Genomic DNA, 25,733 nt, shown 5'->3' with positions numbered 1-25,733 from the left:
TCATCCACCAAGTCCCATCTCTTTTCCACAAAGGCCAAATAGAAGAGTTGAATGGGGATGTGGTGGAAATTGCCACAATTGCATCCTTCAAGTCCTTAAGAGTAGCACTAAAGGATGGAAAAAGAAATTCTATGCACGCTGTAACCAAAGGAAAGTGGAGCAGCTGTACTATTAACAACAAAATAGACTTTAAGTGTAAAGGCATCATAATGGACAAAGAAGGACACTACATATTAATAAAAGGGACAATTCACCAGGGAAAAATAACAATGATAAATGTGTATACCCCCAATTAAGGAGGTCCAAAGCACACGAGGTACATATTGGAAAAATGAAAGGAGTTATACACATATCAACAGTAAAAGCGGGAGACTTCAATACACCATTGTCTGCTATAAATAGAACAACCACGTACTGGATCAAAAAGGAAATAGAGAACCTAAACAATGGGAAAATGAATTAGATCTAATACATATATGTAGATCATTACATCCCCAAACACCAGGATATTCATTCTTCTCTAGTGCACATAGAATATTCTCCATGTTGGGACACAAATTTAGTCTTTATAAATTTAATAAGCTTGAAATTACCCAAAGAACTTTCTCTTATCATGACTGAATAAAGTTGGAAATTAGTAAATACCAAAGAACCAGAGCTTTTGCAAATATATGGAAATTAAACAGCACACTCTTAAATAATCAGTGGGTCAAGGAAGAAATTGCTAGAGAAATTGGTAAATATCTTTGAGACTAATGATAATGAGAATACAACATATCAAAACTTTTGGGATGTGGCAAAGGCAGTGCTGAAAGGGAAATTTATTGCCCTAAATGCCTATATTAAGAAAACAAGAATGGGCAAAGCTTGAGGATTTAATTGTTCATCTGAAGAAACTTAAGAAAGAACAGCAAACTAACCCCAAGGCAAATAAAAGAAGAGAAATAATAAAGACTAGAGCAGAAATAAACAAACTGGAGAACAATAAAATAGAAAGAAGCAACAAAACTAAATTTTGGTTCTTTTAAAAAAATCAATAAAATTGATTGTCTCCTAGCTAGACTAATGAAGAAAAATAGTGAGAAGACACAAATAAAGAAAATCAGAAATGGGAGAGGTTCATTACTACAATCATGAAGAAATTTAAAAATTTATAAAAGAATATTTTATATAATCATGAACAACTATATGCCAACAAACTAGACAACGTAGATGAAATGTACAAATTACTAAAACACACAAATTACCTATGCTGACTCAAGAAGATCTCAACAAACCAATTACAAGTAAAGAGATCCAATCAGTCATCAAAAGTCTTCCCACACACAAAAAAAGCCTGGGCCAGATGGCTTCTCAGGAGAGTTTTATTAATTTCAAAAAGAACTAACACCAATCTGCTCAAATTCTTCAAAAACTTGAGGAAAAATGAGCACTACCTAACTAATTTTATGATGTTAACATCACTCTAATGCCAAAATCATATAAAATTGATAAAGAAAAGAAAACTACAGAACAATCTCCCTAATGAGCATAGATGTGAGAATTCTTAACAAAATGCTAGCAAATTGAATTCAACACCCCATTAACGCAATTATACTTCATGACTAAGTGGGACTCATACCAGGAATGTAAGGGTGGTTCAACATAAGAAAATCAGTCAGCATAATATCATACATTAACAAGTCAGAAGGGAAAAAAATCACATGATCATATAATTAATGCTGAAAAAAATCCAGCACCCTTTCCTGATAAAAACACATCAGAAGTGAGGAATCAAAGGAAACTCTCAATATCATAAATGGCATGTATGAAAAACCCATAGCCACCATCAGACTGAATGGTGAGAAATTGAAAGCATTCCCCTTGAGCTCAGGAATGAAACAAGAATGCCCATTGTCACCACTATTATTCAACACTGTATTAGAAGTACTAGCTGGAACAATTAAATAGGAGAAAGAAATAAATTTAACTAAGTAGGAAAGGAAGAAGTAAATTTTTCATTATTTGCAGATTGCATGATCCTACACTTAGAAAACCTTGGGAAATGTACAGCAAATCTACTTGAGCTAATAAATTCATCAAAGTGCTAGTATACAAGATTAATGTACAAAAAACAGTAATGTTTTTATACACAAGCAATGACCTATCTGACATGACAACTAAGGAAAAAACATCCATTTAAAATAGTGGCCAGAAGAATTAGGTATCTAGGAATAAGCCTAAGCAGGATGTCAAGGACTTATACAAAGAAAATGATAAAAAAAAAATTGCTAAAAGGAATTAAAAATGACCTAAAGAGATGGAAAGGTATTCCATACTCATGGATAAGAACGTTGAATATCATCAAGTTGTCAATTCTACCCAAACTGATCTACAGATTCAATGCAATGCCAGTAAAAATCCCAACAATCTAGCTTGGAAGACTTGGAAGAGCTGGTTATCAAATTTATATTGAAGGGAAAGAGATCCAGAATAGCTAAAGCTATCCTAAAAAAGAAGAGCAAAGTAGGAGAAATACCACTTCCTGACTTTAAAACTTACCATAAAGCTACAGTGTCAAAACAGCATGGTTCTGGCACAAAGACAGAAGGACTGACCAGTGGGATAGAATCAAGAGTGCAGAGATTGGTCACCAAATTTATGTACATTTGATCTTTGATAAGACCCCCAAATCCACTGAATTGGGACAGAATATAGCCTTTTCAATAAATGGGCATGGGCAAACTAGATTCTGATAGCCGAAAGAATGAAAGAGGACCCCTGCCTTTCACCCTATACAAAAATTAATTCAAAATGGGTTAAAGACCTAAATGTAAGAAGCCAGGACCATAAAACTTCTAGAAGAAAATGTAGGGAAACATCTTCAACATCCAATAACAGGAGGTAGCTTCTTAAACTTTATACCTAAAGCACAAGCTGTGAAAGAAAAAATAGACAAATGGGAACTCCTTAAGATCAAGAGCTTCTGTGCCTCAGAGGACCTTGTTAAAAACGTGAAGAGGCAGCTAATTCAATGGGAAAAAAACATTTGAAAACCACAGTCAGATAAATGCTTAATATCCTATGTTCATAACAAAAAGAACAACAAAAGAACAAACAACCCAATTAAAAAATGGGCAGAGGAAATGAATAGGCACTTTTCTGAAGAGCAAATATAGATGGCTAAAAAGCACATGAAGAGCTGCTCATCTTCATTGGCTATATGGAGATGCAAATTAAGATGACAATGAGACATCACCTCACACCTATAAGAATGATTGCTGTTAAACAAACAGGAAACTATAAATGCTAGAAAGGATATGGAGAAATTGGAACACTTATTCACTGCTGGTGGGAATGTATAATGGTTCAGCCACTGTGGAAATCAGTTTGGCAATTTATCAAAAAAGACTAAATATTTAGTTGCCCTATGACCCGCAATACTAATACTCAGTACATCCCTAAAAGAGTTGAGGGCAGTGACAAGAACAGGCATTTGCACACAGATGTTCATAGCAGCACTATTCACAATTGCCAAGAGAAGGAAATAATCCAGATACCCATCAATAGATGAGTGGATAAACAAAATGTGGTATACATATATGATGGAATATTATGCAGAATTTAGACAAAATGATGTCCTGAAACGTACAGCAATGTGGATGAACCTTGATGACATAATGCTGAGTGAAATAAATTGGCAGAAAAGGACAGATACTGCAAGATTCTGTTATGACTCTGTTAAAGCCTCCACTGTTTTGGAGCAGCTAGAAGGAAAAATCTGAGATGAGGGAATGGTAGCCTAGAACAAACTCTGGATACTGTTCTGTGACTGCTTGTTGAAGTGTCTTTGAAAATTATTGTTTTTTTCTTTCTTCTCTTGGTGTGTATATGTATATAACAACAAAAATGGTTTTACATATATATATATAGGCAGATATAGTAATAATAGATAAAATAAATTTCTGAAATCAAAAATTTGAAAACGTTTAGTGCATAGCTCACTACTATAGCAAGTTGGTATTTGTAATAACTTTTTACTTGATATTTCAAGACACACAGTTTTGATAGTTGATAAATAGTATTTAAAATTGTATTTCATATTTAGAATCTAAGAAACTCTGAAATCTGTGTCTATAGATTTTTTTCTTCCTTGCTTTAATTTTAAATTGGTTTATGGAACATATTGTACAAACAGGATTTACAATGATTACTTAGATATTTGATTTGACTATGCTTATGGGTAAACTAACTAAGATATCCATTTTAGGTGGTTCAGATTTTCATATGTTAATTCTAAAAATATTTTTATCTTCATATTTACCTGAAATCAGGAAAAAGGTTAGTAACATAAGTCTTTACTATAGGAAAGTAGATATTTGTAGCAACTTCCTACTTGATATTTTAAGAACATTCACGTTTTGACAGCAGATCAAATGGTATTTAAGTTAGTGTTTAATATTTAGAATTTAGTAACTTTGCTGACTGAATTTGTTGATTTTTTCCTTGTTGCCTTAATTTTAAATTGGCTTATGAAATTTACTGTACAAACACACAGTTTAACAATTATTACATGGATACTTTATTTAAGTATGCCTATGGTTAAGCTAACTAAATTATCCATTTTGGTAGTTCTAAGTATATTGTTTGTTTTCTTAAATAAAAATATTTTTTAAAAAACATATCCACCTGAATATTCATAGCAGCTTTATTCATAATAACCCCAAAATTAAAACAACCCGAAGTCCACCAATGTGTGAATGTCTAAATAAATTGCAGTATATCCATGCAATGGATTAGTACACAATAATAGAAAGAAATGAACTAGCAAGGTAAGCATAACATGGGTGAATTTCAAAATATGCCAAAGCAAAGAAAGAAGCAAGGAGAAATGAATACATGATATATTATTCCATTTATATGAATTCTAGGAAAAACAAATTTATTCTGTGGTGATGGAAAAGAGATATGTGGTTGGCTAAGGAAAGGCAGAGGAATGGGCTGACTGAAATGAGAGAAGAGGGAAATGTGGGGGTAATAGAAATGTTCTATATCTTGATTGTACTCATGCAAATTTGTCATAATTTACAGATAAGCACACTTAAAAATCATCCAATTTTATTGTATGTAAAGCATACTTCAATAAAATTGATTTAAAATATGAAACATTAAAAAAAAAGAGTGGCACTAATCTCTGCATTCCCACTAGGAATAGGGTATTGCTTCTGGTTCACTATTCTGCTAGGTAGGGGCAGTTCTAGGGGCTTCCACTTGGCTTTTCCTACCATAGTAGGCTTCACTCCATGAGTCAGAGAACCAATGTGGGGATTCTGCTCATTGCTGAATATGTCAATTCCAATTATGCATTCTGAAACTGAGGATTTGACCATAGAATGGTTCTAGGGACCCCTGGACCCACTATGAGAAGGACCTGAGCTAAAACTCCATCAATCACTAGATCTCCATCAACCCCCACCATGGCTGGTGGACCAGAGTGCTGTTTTGTGTCTCCTAGAATTGGTGTCATTTCTAAGTCAATATCTAATAACCCCCAGAATATCTGATCATTTCCTTTTCTCCCATGCACAGTCACCCAGGCAAAAGTCAGGTCTCCGTGGGGAAGGCTGGGAGAAAGGTTAACAGTGTAAATTTGGGACAGTGCAAAAGGGTCCTTCCCCAAGGGTCCTTGGCCCATCCCTTATTCAGGTGGCTCTGGGTCTGTAAACTGTCTTGAGTCTGGGAATTTATTAAGGGTCCATGACTCTCTGTTTTTTTAATTCTAGAAAAGTTAGACTTCTGTTCACTTGACTTAGAATTCTTCTGTGTATACATCTCAAACAAGAATTTAGTAGACTGCCCATCTATTTTGCGTCTAGGTACCCCGTGATCTACTAGCCTATGCCACATGTCTCTGAAAGTCAGATTATTTTAACTGCTGCTGTGAATCTGCTGTCCATTATGGTGGCCATACCCACCTTGTCTATGGTGATTAAATTGTTGCCACATGACTTCTGCCAACTCAGGATCCAATCATCCCCATTGTATTTAAGGATTCCAGCTCAGTGACAGCAGTTCTCACAGTAATATCTGACCTTCAGAGAAGGCAGCTGTGGAGCACTCCAGGGGTAATAGAGTTAGTCTCACAAATTTATTTCTCAAGGTTCTGGTGAAAGATGTGTCCTCTGGATATTCCTGGGGTTTGTGAGCCTGTCTTCCATGGTAAATCCACTCTAACATTCCAATCTCTCTAAGCCTCTGGATCCCCTCACTTAAAATATACCAGGGCAGTTCTTCATTTTGATGTCAGGTAATGTCGGCCACCTTTGGACCCATGTTTCAGCCAACATCCAAACGAACTGTTAATGCCCTTTCTAACCCCTTGAGCTAAAGCACTGAATGCATAATCTATGCCTAGTTGGCCCATATCAATAAATTCAGCTTGATCCAACTTTATGTTCCTTCTACCATTATCCCACACCCTTAATATTCATTCCTATACACAATCCCCTGATTTCTGTCTATATTGATTGGAAAACTCATGCAGTTCTTTTGGAGAATAGCATACCTCATCATGGGTCACACTTTGTAACTCACCTTTCAGGGCCTGTTTGGACTCTAATCTAGTTATAGATCTTAAAGAAAAGAGGAGTGATGGAGGCAGATAATGAAAAGAAACAGAAGTGTCTTTCAAGCCAATTACCTCAGGACATTCCATTGCAGTTTCACCTGGTGAAACAGGATTAGTTGCTCCAGACAGAATAGTAAGGGCTATTTCCCTAGGGGAGGTGGTTGCAGAGTTAGCAGGCAGTGAATGGTTAATCTTGTTAGGTGGGGGTTGGATGACAGACCCCTCTGAAGAGTCTGGAGTCCAGGAAGCTATTTCCTCAGGGCAGGCTGGAGATTGGGAAACTCCTCGAGGCAGTCCATTACAGATCTAGCAAAGGCTCTGCAGATTCCAGGGATCCTGTCTCCCCATCACCATCATTATCAAGTTATTTATCACCATCCCACATTTCAGGACCCCATTCTTTTCAAATCAAAGCCCTTACTTTAACAGCAGACACTCTGCAAGGTTGAGATTTTAGTTTACATTGTTAATCTGCTACTTACACAATGAGAATTTGTGTCTGGTTTTTAGAGATCTCAAGTTTGCCACCTCAGGAAATAAGATTTTCTTTCAGGGCACACATGGAAACTTGTACATCATTCATATGGCACTGAAGTTTCAAATTTGAAGCCTTCAGCTCATTCCTTTCCTTCATCATTGTATCCAGCATATCTAACAACAACCAACCAAAATCATTATACCTCTTAATTCCACAAAACTCCACAAAGGTGTCAAAAACATTATCACTTTAGAGCCTTGCTTTGTATAAGCATAGAATTAGCTGAATCTATTTGTGGTATTTTGAGTATCTCTTTTGCCAACTCCATGGACTATCAGTTTCATCTTGATTTTTGGAAACAGAGTCACTAGTTCCTCTGAGTCTTGTCAGAGTAGAAAACCAATTGTAAAAATCCATGTTTAAGAATCTTTTTCTCAAGAACCACCCCTGATCCAAAGATGTATTAGTCAGGGTTCTCTAGAGAAACAGAACTGACAGGGGAGATCTGTAAAATGAGATTTATAAAGGTGTCTCACATGATCATGAGAATGGAGGAATCCAAAATCCACAGAGCAGGCTGTGAATTTGGCAGCTCCAATGAAAGTTCTGGACAAACTCCACAGGAGAGGCTTGCTGGCTGAAGAAGCAGTTAAAGAGGCTCATTTCTCCCTTAAAAGCCTTCAACTGTTTGGATTATCTCTGTGTGGGAGGCATGCCTTAGTTGATCACAGATGTAATCAGCCACAGGTGCAATCAACTGGCTGATGACTTAATACACCAGTCTTCCAGTTTATCAACCAGCCATGAAATATCCTTGCAACAATGGTCAGTCCAGTGCTTGCCCAATCAGACAACTGGATATAATCATTTGGCCAAGTTGACACCAGAACCTAAACTTCACAGGCTACGTTTTGCTTTCCTGACAAAGTATTTTGATGCACAAAAGTATAGTTTTGAGGATACCACATTTATCTATTTCTTCACACTTTGGGTGTAAGGTCTAGAAAAACACTTTCTACCACAGTATCTTTATGAAATTTCCCTACATTTTCTTCTAAAAGTTTTATAGACACAGCTCTAATGTTTAGGTCTTTGATTCATTTTGAGTTAATTTTTATATAAGGTGTGAGATAGGGATCCTCTTTCATTCTTTTGGATATAGATATCTAGTTCTCCAAGCATATTTATTGAAGAGGCTGATCTGTCACCATTGAGATGACATGGGCACTTTATCAAAAATCAGTTGTCCACACAACTTCCAGGCCAAGATGGCAGCTTAACAATGTGCACATTTTAGTTCGTCCTCCAGAACAACTACTAAATAACCAGACACAGTACAAAACAGCTCCTGGGGCCACGTCAGTGACTGGGCACACAGCGTACCCCAATCTGGACCAGCTGAACCAGCTGCGAGCCCCCCCAGAACCATGAGTTCCCCAAGACGTGGCAGCCGCCCCTCCCCCACAGGCTGCTTCCCAGAGGGGAAAGGAAAGAGACTTTACCAGCAGCAGGGGCTGATCCCAACGAAATGCCAATTGTAAAATTAATTAACAAATTCTGACCACTAAAAATAGGCCCCCAGCTCAGGGGCACTTGGTCAAAGTGGAGGTTGCTCATTTTTGCCCCAGTGCCAAGGGGGCAGGGCTGATGGAAAAAGAAGAAAAAAGGAAAGAAACAGAGGTTTTTGTGGCTGTGTTTCTACAAACTCTTGCCTGCCTTTGGATACAGTGGTAGGACTTCTCAGGCTGCAACTGCCCCAGGCATAGGCAGAAACAAGCTCGTTTGAGGGCTTGTCTGGAGACTCTGCCTTCCCCAGGGGAGGGGTGAAGCCCAGCTCAGGTGGAATCCCTACCTTAAGGAATTTGGACACCAGGGCTTGGGGTCTGGTTTTAGGCATTAAAACCAGCCTACAACCCCTCCTCTGTCTCTACCACGCCCCCAGCCAAAGTTAAATGTACCACATCATCTTATGCTTGTGGGACCTGCAGGCAGACAGTAGACCTAAGTAGACTCTCCTAAGTGTGGGGAGAAAAAGGCACCATACAAGCAGGGCAAGAAACAAGAAAGCAAGAACTGAAAAATTCTCCTCTGTTAAACAAAACTTAAGCTAGAGGTCCAGATAAAGCCGAATTGAATGTCAAAGAACAGATAGACAACAAATTCATCCAGCAAGAAAACCCCAGGTAAAAGAAGTGCAAGCAATCTCCAGAATAAACTAATTAAGGTAATTAAATGCCTAGATGCCAGCAAAAAATAACAAATCACACCAGGAAAATTGAAGATATGGCCCAGTCAAAGGAACAAATCATCAATTCAAATGAGATACAGGAGCTGAAACAATTAATTCAGAATATACGATCAGACATGGAAAACATCAAAAACCAAATCAATGAATTGAGGAAGGATATAAAGAAAGCAAGGAATGAACAAAAAGAAGAAATCAAAAGTCTAAAAAAACAAATCACAGAACTTATGGGAATGAAAGGCATGGTAGAAGAGATGAAAAAAAACAATGGAAACCTACAGTTGTAGATTTTGACAGACAGAACATAGGATTTCTGAACTGAAGGATGGAACATCTGAAACCCGGAAAGAAAAAGAAAATACAGGGAAAAAATGGGAAAATATGAGCAGGAACTCAGGGAACTGAAAGACAATATGAAGTGCACAAATATACGTGTTGTGGGTGTCCCGGAAGGAGAAGAGAGGGGAAAAGGAGGAGAAAACCTAATGGAGGAAATTATCACTGAAAATTTCCCAACTCTTATGAAAGACTTAAAATTGCAGATTCAAGAAGTGTAGAATACCCCAAAGAGAACAGATCCAAATAGATGTACTCCAAGACATTTACTAATAAGAATGTCAGAGGTCAAAGAGAAAGAGAATCCTGAAAGCAGCAAGAGAAAAGCAAATCATCATATACAAGGGAAGCCCAATAAGACTATGCATAGATCTCTCAGCAGAAAACATGGAGGCGAGAAGACAGTGGGATGATATGTTTAAATTACTAAAACAGAAAAACTGCCAACCAAGAATTCTATATCCAGCAAAATTGTCATTCAAAACTGAGGGAGAAATTAAAACATTTTCAGACAAAAAATCACTGAGAGAATTTGTGACCAAGAGGAAAACTCTGCAAGAAATATTAATGGGAACACTAGAGAGAGATATGAAAAGACAGAAGAGAGAGAGGTGTGGAGAAAAGTGTAGAAAGGAAGACCATGAGTAAAGGTAAAAAGAAGGAAAATTAGATATGACAGATAAAATCCAGAAGGCAAAATAGTAGAAGAAAGTGCTACCTGTGCAGTAATAACACTAAATGTTAGTGGATTAAACTCCCCAATCGAAAGACAGACTGGCAGAGTGGATTAAAAAATAAGACCCATCTATATGCTGTCTCTACTCAAAGGACATGGGAGCATGGACACAAATGAACATTTGCACACCAATGTTTATAGCAGCATTATTTACAGTTACCAAGAGATGGAAACAGCCAAAATGTCCATGAATGAACAGGTGGCTAAACGAACTGTGGCGTATACATACGATGGAATGTTATGCAGCTGTAAGACAGAACAAAGTTATGAAGTATGTAACAACATGTATGGACCTTAAGGACATTACAATGAGTGTGATTAGCCAAAAACAAAAGGACAAATGCTGTATGGTCTCACTGATATGAACTGACATTAGTGAATAAACTTGGAATATTTCGTTGGTAACAGAGACCATCAGGAGATAGAAATAGAGTAAGATATTGGATAACTGGAGCTGAAGGGATACAGATTGTGCAACAGGACTGAATATAAAAACTCATAAATGGACAGCACAACACTACCTAACTATAATGCAATTATGTTAAAACACTGAATGAAGCTGAATGTGAGAATGATAGAGGGAGGAGGGCTGGAGGCACAAATGTAAGCAGAAAGAAAGATAGATGTTAAAAATCGAGATGATATAATCTAGGAATGCCTAGAATGTATAATGATAATGACTAAATGTTAAAATTTAAAAATGTTTTTGCATGAGGAAGAACAAAGGAATGTCATTACTGCAGGGTGCTGAAAATAGATGGTAATTAATATTTTAAAATTTCAACTTATGTGTGAGACTAAATTTAAAAAGTTAACTTGGTACAAAATTTATATTTTGACTAGTGCATCTCCTAATATAACTTATGTAGAAAGTTGGCTGAACAACATAAGTACATGGAACCTTGGGTAGGACATTAGATTTTATTGGTTTGCCCAGAGTGATGCCCCGATGAATCCCAGAGTGATTTGATCAGTGAGTGGAAAAGTATTTGCAAAGTCCCCTTTGGAGAAGGGTGAGAATGGGGGAAAATTCAACCTCCCCAAGTTCAATTATTGATATTCTCACAAGCAGTGCAGACAACCAAAGCTATAGGTGGAGCCCCCAGTCTTGGGGTTTGTTCACATGAAACTTAACCCCACAAAGGATAGGTCAAGCCTACTTAAAATTAGGCCTAAGAGTCACCCCCAAGAGAAGTTCTTTTGTTGCTCAGATGTGGCCTCTGTCTCCAGCCACTACAACAAGCAAACCCATTACTCTCCCCCTGTCTACATGGGAAATGACTCCCAGGGGTGTGGAACTTCCTGGCAACATGGGATAGAAATCCTAGAATGTGCTAAGACTCAGCATCAAGGGATTGAGAAAAACTCTAGAATGAGCTGAGACCCAGCATCAAGGGTTTGAGAAACCTTCTCGACCAAAAGGGGGAAGAGTGAAATGAGACAAAGTGTCAATGGCTGTGAGATTCCAAACAGAGCCAAGAGGTTATCCTGGAGGTTATTCTTATGCATTAAGTAGATATCATCTTGTTATCCAAGATGTAATGGAGAGGCTGGATGGAAGTGCCTGAAAATGTAGAGCTGTGTTCTGGTAGTCATGTTTCTTGATGATGATTGTATAATGATACAGCTTTCACAATGTGACTGTGTGATTGTGAAAACCTTGTGTTGGATGCTCCTTTTATCTATCTATCTTGTCAACAGACGAGTAGAACATAGGAATAAAAATAAATAATAGGGGGAATAAATGTTAAAATAAATTCAGTTTGAAATGCTAGTGATCAATGAAAGGGAGGGGTAAGGGGTATGGTATGTAAAATTCTTTTTTTCTTTTTCTATTTTTGTTTTATTTTTCTGTTGTCTTTTTATTTATTTTTCTGAATTGATGCAAATGTTCTAAGAACTGATCATGATGATGAATATGCAACTATGTGATGATATTGTGAATTACTGATTATATATGTAGAGCGGGATGAGCATATATTAAGGACGTTTGCGTTTCTTGTAATTTTTTAATTAATTAAAAAATTATTTTAAAAAGAAAAAAATTGAAAGTCTAAGAACTAAACAAAAAACACAAAAAAAGAAAGGATAATGAATTTTGCCAAATGCCTTTTCTGCATCAATTGAGTGTTTTCTCCATTGATTTACTGATGTGATGTTCTACATCCATTGATTTTCATGTGTTGAACCTCCCTTGCATATCTGGTATAAAACCTACTTGGCCATTTGTATAATTCTTTTCATTTTCTGCAAGATTCAATATGCAATTTTTTTGAGGATTTTTGCATCTATATTCATTAAGGACATTGGTCTGTAATTTTATTTTCTTGCAGTATTTTTGTCTGGCTTTGGTATTAGGGTGATGTTGGCTTCACAGAATGAGTTAGGTAGCTTTCCCTCTTCTTCAATTTTTTTCAGTTTGAGTTTGAGTTTGAGCAAGATTGGTACTAATTCTTTCTTAAATGCTTGGTAGAATTCTATGTGAGGCCATCTGGTTCTGAGCTTTTCTTTTTGAGAGATTTTTAATGACTGATTCAATTTCTTTACTTGTGATTGGTTTGTTGAGCTCTCCTATTTCTTCTTGAGTCAATGTTAGCTGTTCATTATTTTCTAGGAAGCTGCCCATTTTGCCTAAGTTGTCTAGTTTGTTAGCATCTAATTTCTTATAGTATCCTCTCACTATCCTGTTTATTTCTGAGTGGTCAGTAGTTAAGTCCCCATTCCCATTTCTGATTTTATTTATTTACATACTCTCTCTACCTTTTCTTGTCAGCCTGGATAAGGGCCCATCAATTTTATCAATTTTCTCAGAGGACAAACTCCAGGCTTTGTTTACTCTCTGTATTGTTTTCATGTTCTCATTTTCCATTATTTTGGTGCAAGTCTTTGTTATTTCTTTGCTTCTGTTTGCTTTGGGGTTAGTTTGTTATTTTTTCAATAATTCCTAGAGATGAGCAGCTAAGTCCTCAATTTGTGCTCTTTCTTATTTTATGACATGGACCTTTTGGCAATAAATTTACCTCTCACCACTGCCTTTGCTGCAGCCCATAAGATTTGATATGTTGTGTTCTCATTTTCATTTGCCTCAAGATATTTACTGATTTACCTTGTAATTTCTTCCTAGACCCACTGGTTATTTAAGAGTGTGTTGTTTAAGATTGAGGATGGCTTAGAGAGATTTTGGGGCTGATAGACCAACTGATATCCAGCTTTGCATGTACCAATAAACTCTTTCTCTCTTTGAAGCCCTAGTGTCATAGATTGGCTGTTATGCACATTGGGCATAGAAACCCACATTTGTTCAGTATCAGTTTGGTGATCCAGATGGGACAATGGTTCTTAATAAGCAAGGAATCTGACTGGCTGAAGTCTAGTGCCCCAGCATGATAGGTAAACATGGTAATTGACCCTGGAAACAGGTTTTTTCTCTGCTCTACCAGCACTTCTGACACACCAGACACTTGAAGCCTTAAATAGCTTCAAAGAGAGAAAGTTTCTATTTCAAAGCCGAGATATATGTCTGGGTGCCATTGATGCTTCATGAAAAATATTTCCAGATATTTCACAAACATTAACCCTTTGCCTTCCAGTGTAAAAGATAGACCAATAAAAATAATGAGCATGCAGGGATGGATAACAGATTCAAATATAAGTGAGATTTTACAACCTAGAGTATAAACCTTAGATCTACAGAGCTGCGGTATTTCAGATGGTGCTTTCTGCATCTGAGCAACTGCAGAACACTGACGAAATTAAATTTAAGCTCCCTGAAAGAAAACAGATTGTCCATAACTTCAGAAGGAATAAAAGGAACTTCATCTTGTTTGTACCTCTTCATGAAGCTTCTTTGAAAAGATGCTGCAATCTCACTGATGAAGGAGTCCTTCCTCTTGCCCTCAATTTTTTATAACATGGACCTTTTGGCAATAAATTTCCCTCTCAGCACTGCCTTTGCTGTAGCCCATAAAATTTGATATGTTGTATTCTCATTTTCATTTGCCTGAAGATATTTACTGATTTACCTTGTAATTTCTTCCTGGACCCACTGGTTATTTAAGAGTGCTAAAGATCATTGATTTGGGTGGCTGCTTAGGTATTGCAGACGTGTCCTTACATACATTAGGAAAAAAACTGCCCATTTTTGCAGAGTGTTGGCTTTTCACAGCTACTCAGGTATGTGACAATGTGTGGTCATGCTTGTTCATGGATTTTGTGTGAAGAAATTAGAGGAAATTCATATAAGACATTTAGTGAATCTCACTGATAAATCTGTGGAAGCTGTCCTTATTTACTGTGCTCAGATATGTATTTTACTTTTCCATGGATGTACTATATAATAAAGTCCACTTCCTATCACATCCTCCTCATCATTTCATTGATCTCTCAGCTGCAGTTCCCTTGATTTAAGCAAACACATCTCTTCTGGGTAGTGACTGGTATTTCTTTCTGTTGGAGATTGAATCATGTACCCAACAAAAGGCACGTTCATGTCTCAACCCCTGGTCCTTTGGGTATGAGCCTGTGTTGTCTGAAACTATTATGTACCCTAGAAAAGCCATGTTTTAATCCTGATCCAATCTTGTGGGAACAACATTACTTTTAATCCCTATTAAAATATTATGCCACGGATATGTGACACATTCAATTGTGGGTATTAACTTTTGATTAGATGGAGATGTGGCTCCACCCATTCAAGATGGGTCTTGATTAGTTTACTGGAGTCCTTTAAAAGAGAATCATTTTGGAGAAAGCTTGAGAATGATGAGAGAGCCATGGGAGAGCCATAAGAACCATGAGAGCCCACATAGCCAGAGACCTTTGGAGTTGAAGAAGAAAAATGTCCCTGTGGTAGCTTCATGAAACAAGAAGCCTAAAGAGAAAGCTAGCAGTTGTTGCCATGTTTGCCATGTGTCTTTCCAGTTGAGAGAGAAACCCTGAACATCATTGGCCTTCTTGAACCAAAATATTTTTTCTCCTGGATGCATTAGATTGGACATTTCTATAGACTTGCTCTAATCAGCCTACAACTGTAAACTTGCAATCAATAAATTCCCCTTTATAAAAGCCATTCTTGGCAAGATGGCAGCCACAACAGGCTTGGTAATAAAAGTTCCTTGCAATTTCCAACTGTTGGAAGAACTTTAAGAAGGCCAGAAAGGAATAGGAGATAGTATAGTTAGCTGGGTTCTAGAAGAAGACAAAGGCATGACACTAACGAGATGGACAGGGATGATAATTGGACCTCCAACAATAATTTATGAAAACTGAATATACAGCCTTAAAATACAATGTGAAGTTAAATATTCAGAAGTACTGCCCCCTTTGTAAGATTTGTAGCAAAAATTAATATGAATGGAGTTAATAGTTCTAATGGAGTGGTGGACCCAAGAGCCATATCAGTGCTAGCAAAATGGCAGAATTCATACAGCATCAAAGTTGTCCTGCAAGAGCTTCAGCACTTAATGATGTCTAAAGAAAATATGAAAATCCCTCAGCCACCTGAAGGATAGTGTCACAGCAATTATTCAAAAAGAAAAACAAGAGGCCCTCCCCTCACTCCCATTTGATATAGGCAGTCTTTATTTTCTACAATAGTAAATTTTCTAGATAAGTCTTGTAGACCACAAAATACTGGAAAGGAAGCTCCCATTTAAAATCATTTTATCTTATAATATTGTAAATGATACTAATTTTTTGTCCATTTGAAATATACAAGTTGTGCTATAATAAATCATACTGTTAAGTGTAACCAATTTTCATGTAGTTGAACTTATGGGATGAAGAAAGTGTATTTAAACTGGTTCCCATCACAACCGGTGGGGCACCTCTAACTCAACTGTGAAAAGACACGTCATACGATCACTTTGCTGCTGATTACATGGCCTGGAGTCTTTGCCTTGTCCCTCTTCCTTCCTCCTTCCTTTTGTCCCTAAAACAGCCCTCCAGTTGGGGTGGCTTATGAGAATAGAAGTAAAGGTTTCAGATCACAGCCTGTAGGACAGGTGCTTCATCTGTCCTTGGTTTCTTTTTTTAAGTTTTAAATGACTACCCCATTCCAACCCATTATCCTTTCCCCTCTCTTCACTACCACCCTTGGCTGAAGAATAGATTGTGACCCCCTACTCCCTACTCTGCTCCCCTCTGAAATTGGCCTTTGGTAAGGAATTCTTTCAGTGCCTTCCCCATATCCATCCCCCAGGTGCCGCTATTTCCTTCCTTCTTCTGACATCTCTTCCTTCACCACCCAATGCTTTCCATGATACTTCTTTGCTTTGGCCAGACGCTATCAGGTAAGGTTGGAAAGAGTCTCTGACCTCCCTCATTTAGTTTTGGAACCAGATTTCTTTACTCTTCACCAGCCTGGGAAATGGAAATTGGGTCCTTAGCCCTGCCACCCTCTGCTGTCATCATCAGCTGATGCATTTTTTAGCTCAGGTTTTGATATGGTGAAAAGAACCATCACCAGGGTTACTCAGACCTGCCAGCTCTCAAAGTCCTTAATGGTTAAGCCTGGAGAAAGGCCATATGAAGGTGCTTGGAAGCACACACAATCCCTCTGAATGAATTGTTTTCTTTTCTTGTAATTGCTTTTGCTTTTAAAAATTAAAGAAGGGACAGTGCAAAAGTGTCTCAGTGGGGTGGGCCACAGTGGCTCAGGAGGTAGAGTTCTCACCTGCCATGCCAGAGACCCTTGGTTCAATTCCCGTTGCCTGTCCATGTAAAAAAAAAATGTGGCTCAGTGACAGAATTCTCGCCTGCCATGCCAGAGACCCAGGTTTGTTTCCTGGTGCCTGCCCATGCAAAAAAAAAAAAGTAGTAAAAATTGAAGAAGTTTTGTGTATGTGTGTGTGTGTTTGTGTGCACGTGCAGGGTCTGGGAATAGAACCCAGGTCTCCAGCATGGCAGGCGAGAACTCTGCCACCAAGCCACCATTGCCTGCCCAAATTGAAGAAGTGTTAAGCAGGGCTCTCATTTGATTTTCCTTGCAATCCATTTGAGTCTAGTTTTGAATCTGACAATTGGAACGAAAAGAACCTTAAATTTGGTCCATATTTTGGTTTTGGTGTTACTACCTCTCATGATCCTCAGCAGGGATTAAGAAAGAACTTGGTGTACACAGCAGACCCCTAAAATTGGGCTTCACTTTCTGGCAAATTGCCCACTTTTCTGTTCAGAACCACTAAATGCTAAAATGTGGATGTGTACCTAAATAAGAGCAATTCATTGTGAAAAAAAAACATTCTGTTTCTGGTATATCATATTCTGACAGCTAGCAAACTAGATAGGGCTCATTTGTAAATCGGATTTCTGAAGATATTATTAGTTAAGATGAGTCCAAATTAAATAAAGGTGAGCCTTAGTCCAGTATGACTGAAGTCTTTACAAGCAAATGAAATTTGACACAGAAAGAAAAGCTGTGGCAGAAGCAAGAAGGTGGAAATCAACAAAAACCAGAAGAGAAAGAAAAAGATACTTCCATGTACATTGCCATGTGTTGAAAAGCCAAGATACTCCCAAGGTTGCCAGCCAGCCAGAAGATACCAACCCTGGGAGTAAGCAAACCTTCTAGCCTCTGAAATTATGAGCCAATAAATTCCTATTGTTAAGCTAAAAAAAAGAGTATGTTTTTAGCTTCCATATATTTGTGAATTGCCCAGCCTTCTGCCTATTATTTATTTCTGACTTCACTCTGTTATGATATGAGAAATTGTCTTGTATAATTTTCATCTTTCTAAATTTATTCAGATATGATTTATGATGCAACATGTAGTCTAACCTGTAGAATGATTCATGAGTACTTGAGAAAAATGTATATCCTACTATTGTGGAGTGCAATGTTCTGGAAATATCTCTTAAGTACAGTTCATTTACCATATTATTCAAGATCTCTGCTTCCTTATTGATCCTCTGTCTAAACATTCTCTCTATTGATGGGAGTTGTGCATTGAAGTCTCCAACAATTATTGTAGAGTTGTCAACTCCCTTCAGTATTGTCAGTGTTTGCCTCTTGTATTTTGGGGCACTCTGGCTCAGTCTATAAATATTGATGATTGCTATTTCTTCTTAATGAGTTGTTCATTTTATTGATAATTGATATTGTGAAATGTCTTCTAATTTTCAGCCTATTTTTTCCTAGGGTCTGAAATGATCCTCTTATAGATATCATATAGATGGGTCCTATTTTTTTATCCATTCTGCCTATTCACATCTTTTGATTGGGGAGTTTAATCCATTATTATTTAATGCTATTACTGTTTAGGCAGTACTTTCTTTGGCCATTTTGTCTTTTGGATTTTATATGTCATACTTTTTTTCTTTGTATCCCTTTAGTTACACTTACTGACACTCTTCATTTCTACACTGTTCTCAAAACCTCTCTCTCCTATCTTTTCCTATCTGCCTGCCATGCTCCCTTTAATATTTCTTGTAGAGTAGGTCTCTTGTTCACAAACTCTCTCAGTGTCTGTTTATCTGTAAATATTTAAACTCTTCCTAATTTTTGAAGGACAGTTTGCCAAGTATATAATTATTCGTTGGCAGTTTTTCTCTTTCAGTAACATAAATGTGTCATCCCACTGTCTTCTTACCTCCATGGTTTCTACTGAGAAAATCCATTCTTTAGTCACATAGAACTTCCCTTGTATGTGATGAATCAAGTTTCTCTTGCTCTTTAGAATTCTCTTTGTCTTTGACATTTGATAATCTGATTAATAAGTGTCTTGGAATAGGTCTTTATGGATCGATTCTTTTTGGAGTATGCTGCAATTCTTGGACCTGTAAGTTTATGTCTTTCATAAGTGCTGGGAATTTTATTTTTTCTTTTATCTTTTTTTATTGTTTAATATAACATCTATAAAAAGCAAAGAAAGAAAAAAATAGTTTTCAAAGGACTCTTCAACAAATAGTTACAGGCCAGATCTCAGAGTTTGTCATGGGTTACCATACCATCATACCATCATCTCAGTATTTGGAAATTTTCAATGACAATTTCCTCCATTGTCCTTTCTTCCATATTTCCCTTATCTTCTCCTCTGGGACACATATACCATGTATATTTGAGTGCTTCAGTTGTCATTCAATTACCGAGACTCTGCTTATATTTTTCCATTCTTTTTCCTATCTATTCTTTTGTATGTAAGACTTCAGATGTTCTATCCTCTAGTTCACTAATTCTTTCTTCTACCTCTTCAAATCTGCTGTGTATGACTCCATTGTGTCTTTCATTTCTTCTATTGTGTCTTTCATTCTCATAAGAGACTGGAAGATAGACAGCCATGCTGGTAGGGAGGGCACCAGCCTCCAAAGAGTAGAAGAATTTACTTACAGTTCTGTGCTATGATTTCAGTACTTCCACCATTCCAGGCTAATGTACAATGTGCATCTGGTCACAGAGGTCCCCCAAAAGGTTCCTCCAAACAGCTCTTGGTTTTTTATTAGGTTCTCTAGAGGATAAACTAAATCCCACACTTCCCTACACCACCATCTTGTCCTGCCTTCTATCCATGTAACTATTTTTAAGTGTACAATTCAGTGACATGTAGGACATATGCAATGTTGTCTAACCATCACCACTTTTTATGGAATTTTTCAACATCACAAACAAAAACTCTATACCCATTAAACAATAACTCTTCATTCTTCTTCTTCAGTCCCTCTCTATATATGAATTTGCCTATTCTAGATATCCCATACAAGTAAAATCATACAATATTTGTCTTTTTGTGTCTAGCTAATGTCTCTTAGCATACATTTTCAATGTTCATCCATGCTGTGGCATGTAGCAGAACTTCATTCCTTTTTATGAATGAGCAATATTCTATTGTACATATATACAACATTTTGTTTATCCATTCATCTATTACTGGACACCTTTTGGTGATTGTGGATAATCCTGCTATGAATATTGGTATATAAGTATTTGTTTGAGTCCCTTTTTTCAATTCTTTGGGGAATATAGCTAGAAGTAGAATTTCTGGTTCATATAATAACTCAAGTTATTTCAGTTTTCAAGAACTGCTAAACTATTTTCCACAGTGGCTACACCATTTTACATTCCCATGATGAATGTATGAAAGTTTGAAGTTTGCCACATCCTCATCAACACATGCTATTTCCTGTTTTTATGATAACAGCCAGCCTAGTGGATGGGCAGTGGTATCTCATTGTGGTTTTGATTTGCAATTTTGTAAAAGTTAAAGATTTGAGCCTCTTTTCATGTGTTTATTGGCCATTTGTACATCTTCCCTGAAGAAATGTCTATTCAAGTCCTTTCTCCATTTTTTTATTGGATTGCTTATCTTTTGTTATTGAGTTGTAGAATTTCTTTATATATTCTGGATATTAATCCTTTATCAGATATATGATCTGAAGTTATTTTTCCCTGTTCTCTGTGTTGTCTTTTCACTTTTGTGATGCTGTCCTTTGAGGCACAAAAGTTTTTATTTTTTCTGAGGTCCAATTTGCTAATTTTTTTTTCATGCTTTTGCTGTCATATCTAAGAATTCACTGCTGAATATAAGGACATGAGGATTTTCCCCTCTACTTTCTTTTAAGAGTTCTACAATTTTAGTTCTTAAATTTAGGTCTTTGATCCATTTTGACTTAATTTTTATATGTGATATAAAGTAAGGGTCCAGCTTCATTCTTTTGCATGTGGCTATCCAATTTTCACTGTATCACTTGTTGAAAAGATAGTTCTTTCCCCATTGAATAGTGTTAGCACTGTCAATGGAAAAATAACAAATTAATCATCAAGACAACAAAAACATTAATTTGGGGTCTTAGAATTGCAATTTGGGAGCACAGAGTTAGGTAGCAGCTCAAATCATGTCCCATCCTGGCATTTCTAGGCAAGGGTTTTAAAAGTAAAAGAAGATGATTAGATGTTGTTTGTGGTTGCTGGATATTTGGGACACTCTAATTGTCCCTCGAGTTAATAAATTAATGAATTAATTAATTTAGATTGTTAACTGAGTCTTTATTCTGTGGTTTGTTTTTGGTCCAGAAGTCCTTGTGGTTTTGAGGAACATTGGTGCTTGAGGCTTTGCATATGTGGGCAGTTTGTGATTTCTGGCTGAGACCTGCCTAAGAGTAACCTCCAAAATACCACTTGACTCAATCTTAAATGTCTTAACCATAGTAACCTCATTTTCTTTTATTTATTTTAACAGCACCCTTTTTGAAAATCAACTGACCACATATGTGAGGGTTTGTCTCTGGCTTTCTATTCTATTCCTATGGTCTATAGGTCTATCCATATACTAGTACCATACTGTTTTGATTACAGATGGTTGTGAATCAAGAAGTGTGAGCCCATGGACATTTACATACCAATGTTTATAGCAGCATTATTTACAATTGCCAAGAGATGGAAACAGCCTAAATGTCCATCAGCAGACAAGTGGCTAAATAAGCTGTGACATATAGATACAATGGAATATTATGCAGCTGTAAGACAGAATAAAGTTACTAAGTATGTAACAACATGAATGGACCTTAAGGGCATTATGCTGAGTGAAATTAGCCAGAAACAAAAGGACAAATACTGTATGGTCTCACTGATATGAACTTGCATTAGTGAATGAACTTGGAAAACTTCAGTTGGTAACAGATCATCAGGAGATAGAAATAGGGTAGATACTGGGTAATTGGAGCTGATTGTGCAACAGGACTGAGTGTAAAAACTCAGAAGTGGACAGCACAATACTATCTAACTGTAATACAATAATGTTAGAACACTTAATGAAGCTAAATATGAGAATGACAGAGGGAGGAGGCCTGGAGGCACAAATGAAATCAGAAGGAAAGATAGATGATAAAGACTGGGATGATTTAATCTAGGAATGCTTGGAGTGTATGATGATAGTGACTAAATGTAAAAATTTTAAAATGTTTTTGCATGAGGAAGAACAAAGGAATGTCAATAGTGCAGGGTGTTGAAAATAGATGGTAATTAATATTTTAAAACTTTGACTTATGTGTGAGATTAAAACAAAAAATATTATTTTGGTACAAAATTTATGTTTTGACTAGTGCAGTTCCTAATATAACTTATGTGGACAGCTTGATTGAACACCATAAGTGCATGGAATCTTGAGTAGGGCATAAAGTTTTGTAGGTTTGTCCAGAGTGATGCCCCAATAAATCCCAGAGTGATTTGAACGGTGAATAAAAAGTATTTGCAAAGTCCCCTTGGGGGAATGGTGGGAAAGGGGGAAAATTCAACTTCTCCAAGAGAAGTCTTGATATTCTCACAAGCAGTGGGGACAACCAAAGCAATACGCTGAGCCCTCAATCTTGGGGGTTGTTCATACGAAACTTAATCCCCCAAAGAATAGGCTAAGCCTACTTAAAATTAGGTCTAAGTGTCACCCCCAAGAGAACCTCTTCTGTTGCTCAAATGTGGCCTCTCTCTCTCAGCCAACACAACAAACTCACTGCCCTCCACCTCTCTATGTGAAACATAATTCCCAGGGGTGTGGACCTTCCTGGCCATGGGGGACAGAAATCTTAGAATAAGCTGAGACTCAACATCAAGGGATTAAGAAAACCTTCTCGCTCTCTCTCCGCCGGACCGCCGCGCGGCGCACGCGCCCCGCAGCAGCCGAGCCGCCCGACCTCCCTACCCCCTCTCTCTCTCCGCCGGACTGCGCATTATATAGATATCACCTTTTTAGTTATGGTGTAATGAAGAGGTTGGAGGGAACTGCCTGAAAATGTAGAGCTATGTTTCAGTAGCCATGTTTCTTGAAGATGACTGTATAATGATATAGCTTTCTCAATGTGACTGTATGATTGTGAAAAATTTGTGTCTGATGCTCCTTTTAGCTATCATATCAACAGATGAGTAAAACGTATGGATTAAAAATAAATAAATAATATTGGAACAAATGTTAAAATAAATTTAGTAGACTGAAATGCTAGTGATCAATGAAAGGGAGGGGTAAGGGGTATGGTAGGTATGAATTTTTTCCTGTTTTCTTTTTATTTCTTTTTCTGAGTGGATGCAAATGTGCTAAGAAAAGATCATGATGATGAATATACAACTATGTGATGATGTGAGTTACTGATAACATATGTAGAATGAAATGATCATATGGTAAGAATGTTTGTGTTTGTATGTTGGTATGTTTAATAAATAATATAAAGAAAGAAAAAAAAGAAGAAGTGTGAGTCCTCCAACTTTGTTTCTTCTTTTTCAAAATAGTTTTTGCTATTTGGGTTCTGTTGCAATCCATATGAATTTGGTGATTGGCTTTTCTATTTCTACAAAAAAAAGCTGCTGGGAAATTGATAGGGATTGTATTCAATATATAGATTGCTTTGCATAATATTGTCATCTTAATAATACTATGTCTTTGAATCTACATGTTCATCATAGGATAGCATTCCATTTTTGTAGGTCTTTTTTTTTTGCATGGGCAGGCACCAGGAATCGAATCTGGGTCTCTGGTTTGGCAGGCGAGAATTCTGCCTGGTGAGCCACTGTGGCCTTCCCAGGTCTTTTTTAATTTCTTCAGCATTACTTTGTAGTTTCTTGTGTCCAAATATTTGCTTCCTTGGTTAAAGTTATACCTAATTATTTTATCCTTTTTGATGGTACTGTAAATTGAATTTTCTTAATTTCCCTTTCAGATTGTTCATTGATGGTGTATGGATATAAAATTGATTTTTGCAGGCTGGTTTGGCATCCCACAACTTTGCTGAATTCATTCATTGGCTCTTATAAAATATCTATTGAATCAATAAGAAAAAAGCAATTCAATAGAAAAAATAGAATCAAATGAATGAACAGAAGAAATTTCACAGAAAAGGAGGCAGAAATGGTCCATAAGCATATGGAAAGATGCTGAACATCATTAGCAATCAGGAAATAACTATTAAAATTCTAAAGAAATGCCACTTCAGATGAGCTATATTTGCAAAAATTTAAAAGTAGGACAATACAAGTAATAGCTGAGATAAGTAGCAATAGGAACTCTCATTCTCTGTTAAGGGAATGTAAATTGGCACAATTACTTCACAAAAGTTTTGCTTTAATCAGCAAAGTCAGGTAAGCACATAAGATATGCCCCAGCAAATCTCCCCTTAAGTACCTTTGGGAAACTCCTGTGCATGTAAAAAACTGCTCATTTTAGCCCAACCTGGGAACAACCCAAATGTCCATCATACTGGAATGGATAAATAAGTTGTTATATGAGTACAGCAACCATAGAGGGACAAACTGAGCTTCCTGAGAATGATTGGGCCAGTATGGAGGAAAAGTTAACAGCTGCAAAAAGACTGGCCTCAAAGGAGGGAAGCTCCACCATCACCACCCAAAGTGGGAGCAGGAAAAACATCAGTTACCTCAGGGGAGGCAAAGTCTTTGGATAGAAGGGATTTCTTTTTATATTTCTTTTTTAATAAATTTAATATGTGCTTTTTAAAATTACAAAGAATGATATTACAATCAACCCTGTGTTATAAAGGGACAAAAGGAAGGAGCAGTAGCCAAAACCTGGAAGAAAAGAGAATAAGATAGAAAGGAGGGATGGCAGCCTTGAAAGGAGTGGATTTTGGTGGGAGAACATAACTAGCCTGATGCAACCTGGCAGGGAGGAAACTGAGGGAGTGAATACCTTGATCTCACTCTCCTATCTCTCTCTGATCTTCCACTTGGGCTGCCCAGAGGCACAGGAACCTTTTTAGTGTGACCCACACAGGTCAGTCTTCTAGAGTTGGAGTGGGAAGAAGTAGGAAGAGTGAATCTGGTGATGTAAACAGGAGAAATCTGTAACAAAGGGGAAAGATGAAGATTGTTCAAGAGATACTAGTGTTGATGGGACCCTTCTTCTGAGCTGGTGGAAATAAAAATTACAGAATACAAGTCAGAGCTAGAGATATCAGACACTGTGCTGTCAAAAGGGGGAAATGGATGGAACAGTAGTGTCTTCCAGACCCCCCCAAAAAAGGATTTTAAATGTGGAGTGGAATATTTATCATAAAACCAAAAATTAAAGGGGAAAATTAAAGAAGTCAAATATAGAAAATACCATCATGGTGAGGCAGGGTTATAATTAGGAAAGTGACTGGCTGATGAGCAAAGGGAAAATTCCAAGAAGTGGTCAGGCCACAAGGAGAGAGATATCCCTGAGAAGAAAAGCAATAAACAGCACCTGGGGTCCAGACGACTCCACCTGAGTGGATTATCTACATTCAAGCATCCATAAAGGATGGAATAGAAGAAGGTACTAAAATAGTTAATAAGATTACAAAAGGAACAAAAATGTATAAAAGCAGATTGCCCCACATTACCAGGCCTCTCGCCCTTCACTTCTTTATTTGCAAG

General features: G+C 37.1%; 2 pseudogenes; both read left to right on the top strand.

The window, feature by feature from the left end:
* The first annotated feature begins 13,942 nt into the window (after nt 1–13,942).
* Nucleotides 13,943–17,124, top strand: LOC143666680 (protein AMN1 homolog pseudogene; annotated as a pseudogene).
* Nucleotides 15,482–15,912, top strand: LOC143666520 (ubiquitin-conjugating enzyme E2 variant 1 pseudogene; annotated as a pseudogene).
* Nucleotides 17,125–25,733: the final 8,609 nt, after the last annotated feature.

This window comes from Tamandua tetradactyla, chromosome 23 (genome assembly GCF_023851605.1).
Source record: "Tamandua tetradactyla isolate mTamTet1 chromosome 23, mTamTet1.pri, whole genome shotgun sequence".
Lineage (NCBI taxonomy): Eukaryota > Metazoa > Chordata > Mammalia > Pilosa > Myrmecophagidae > Tamandua > Tamandua tetradactyla.
This window is presented reverse-complemented; position numbering and strand designations above follow the sequence as displayed.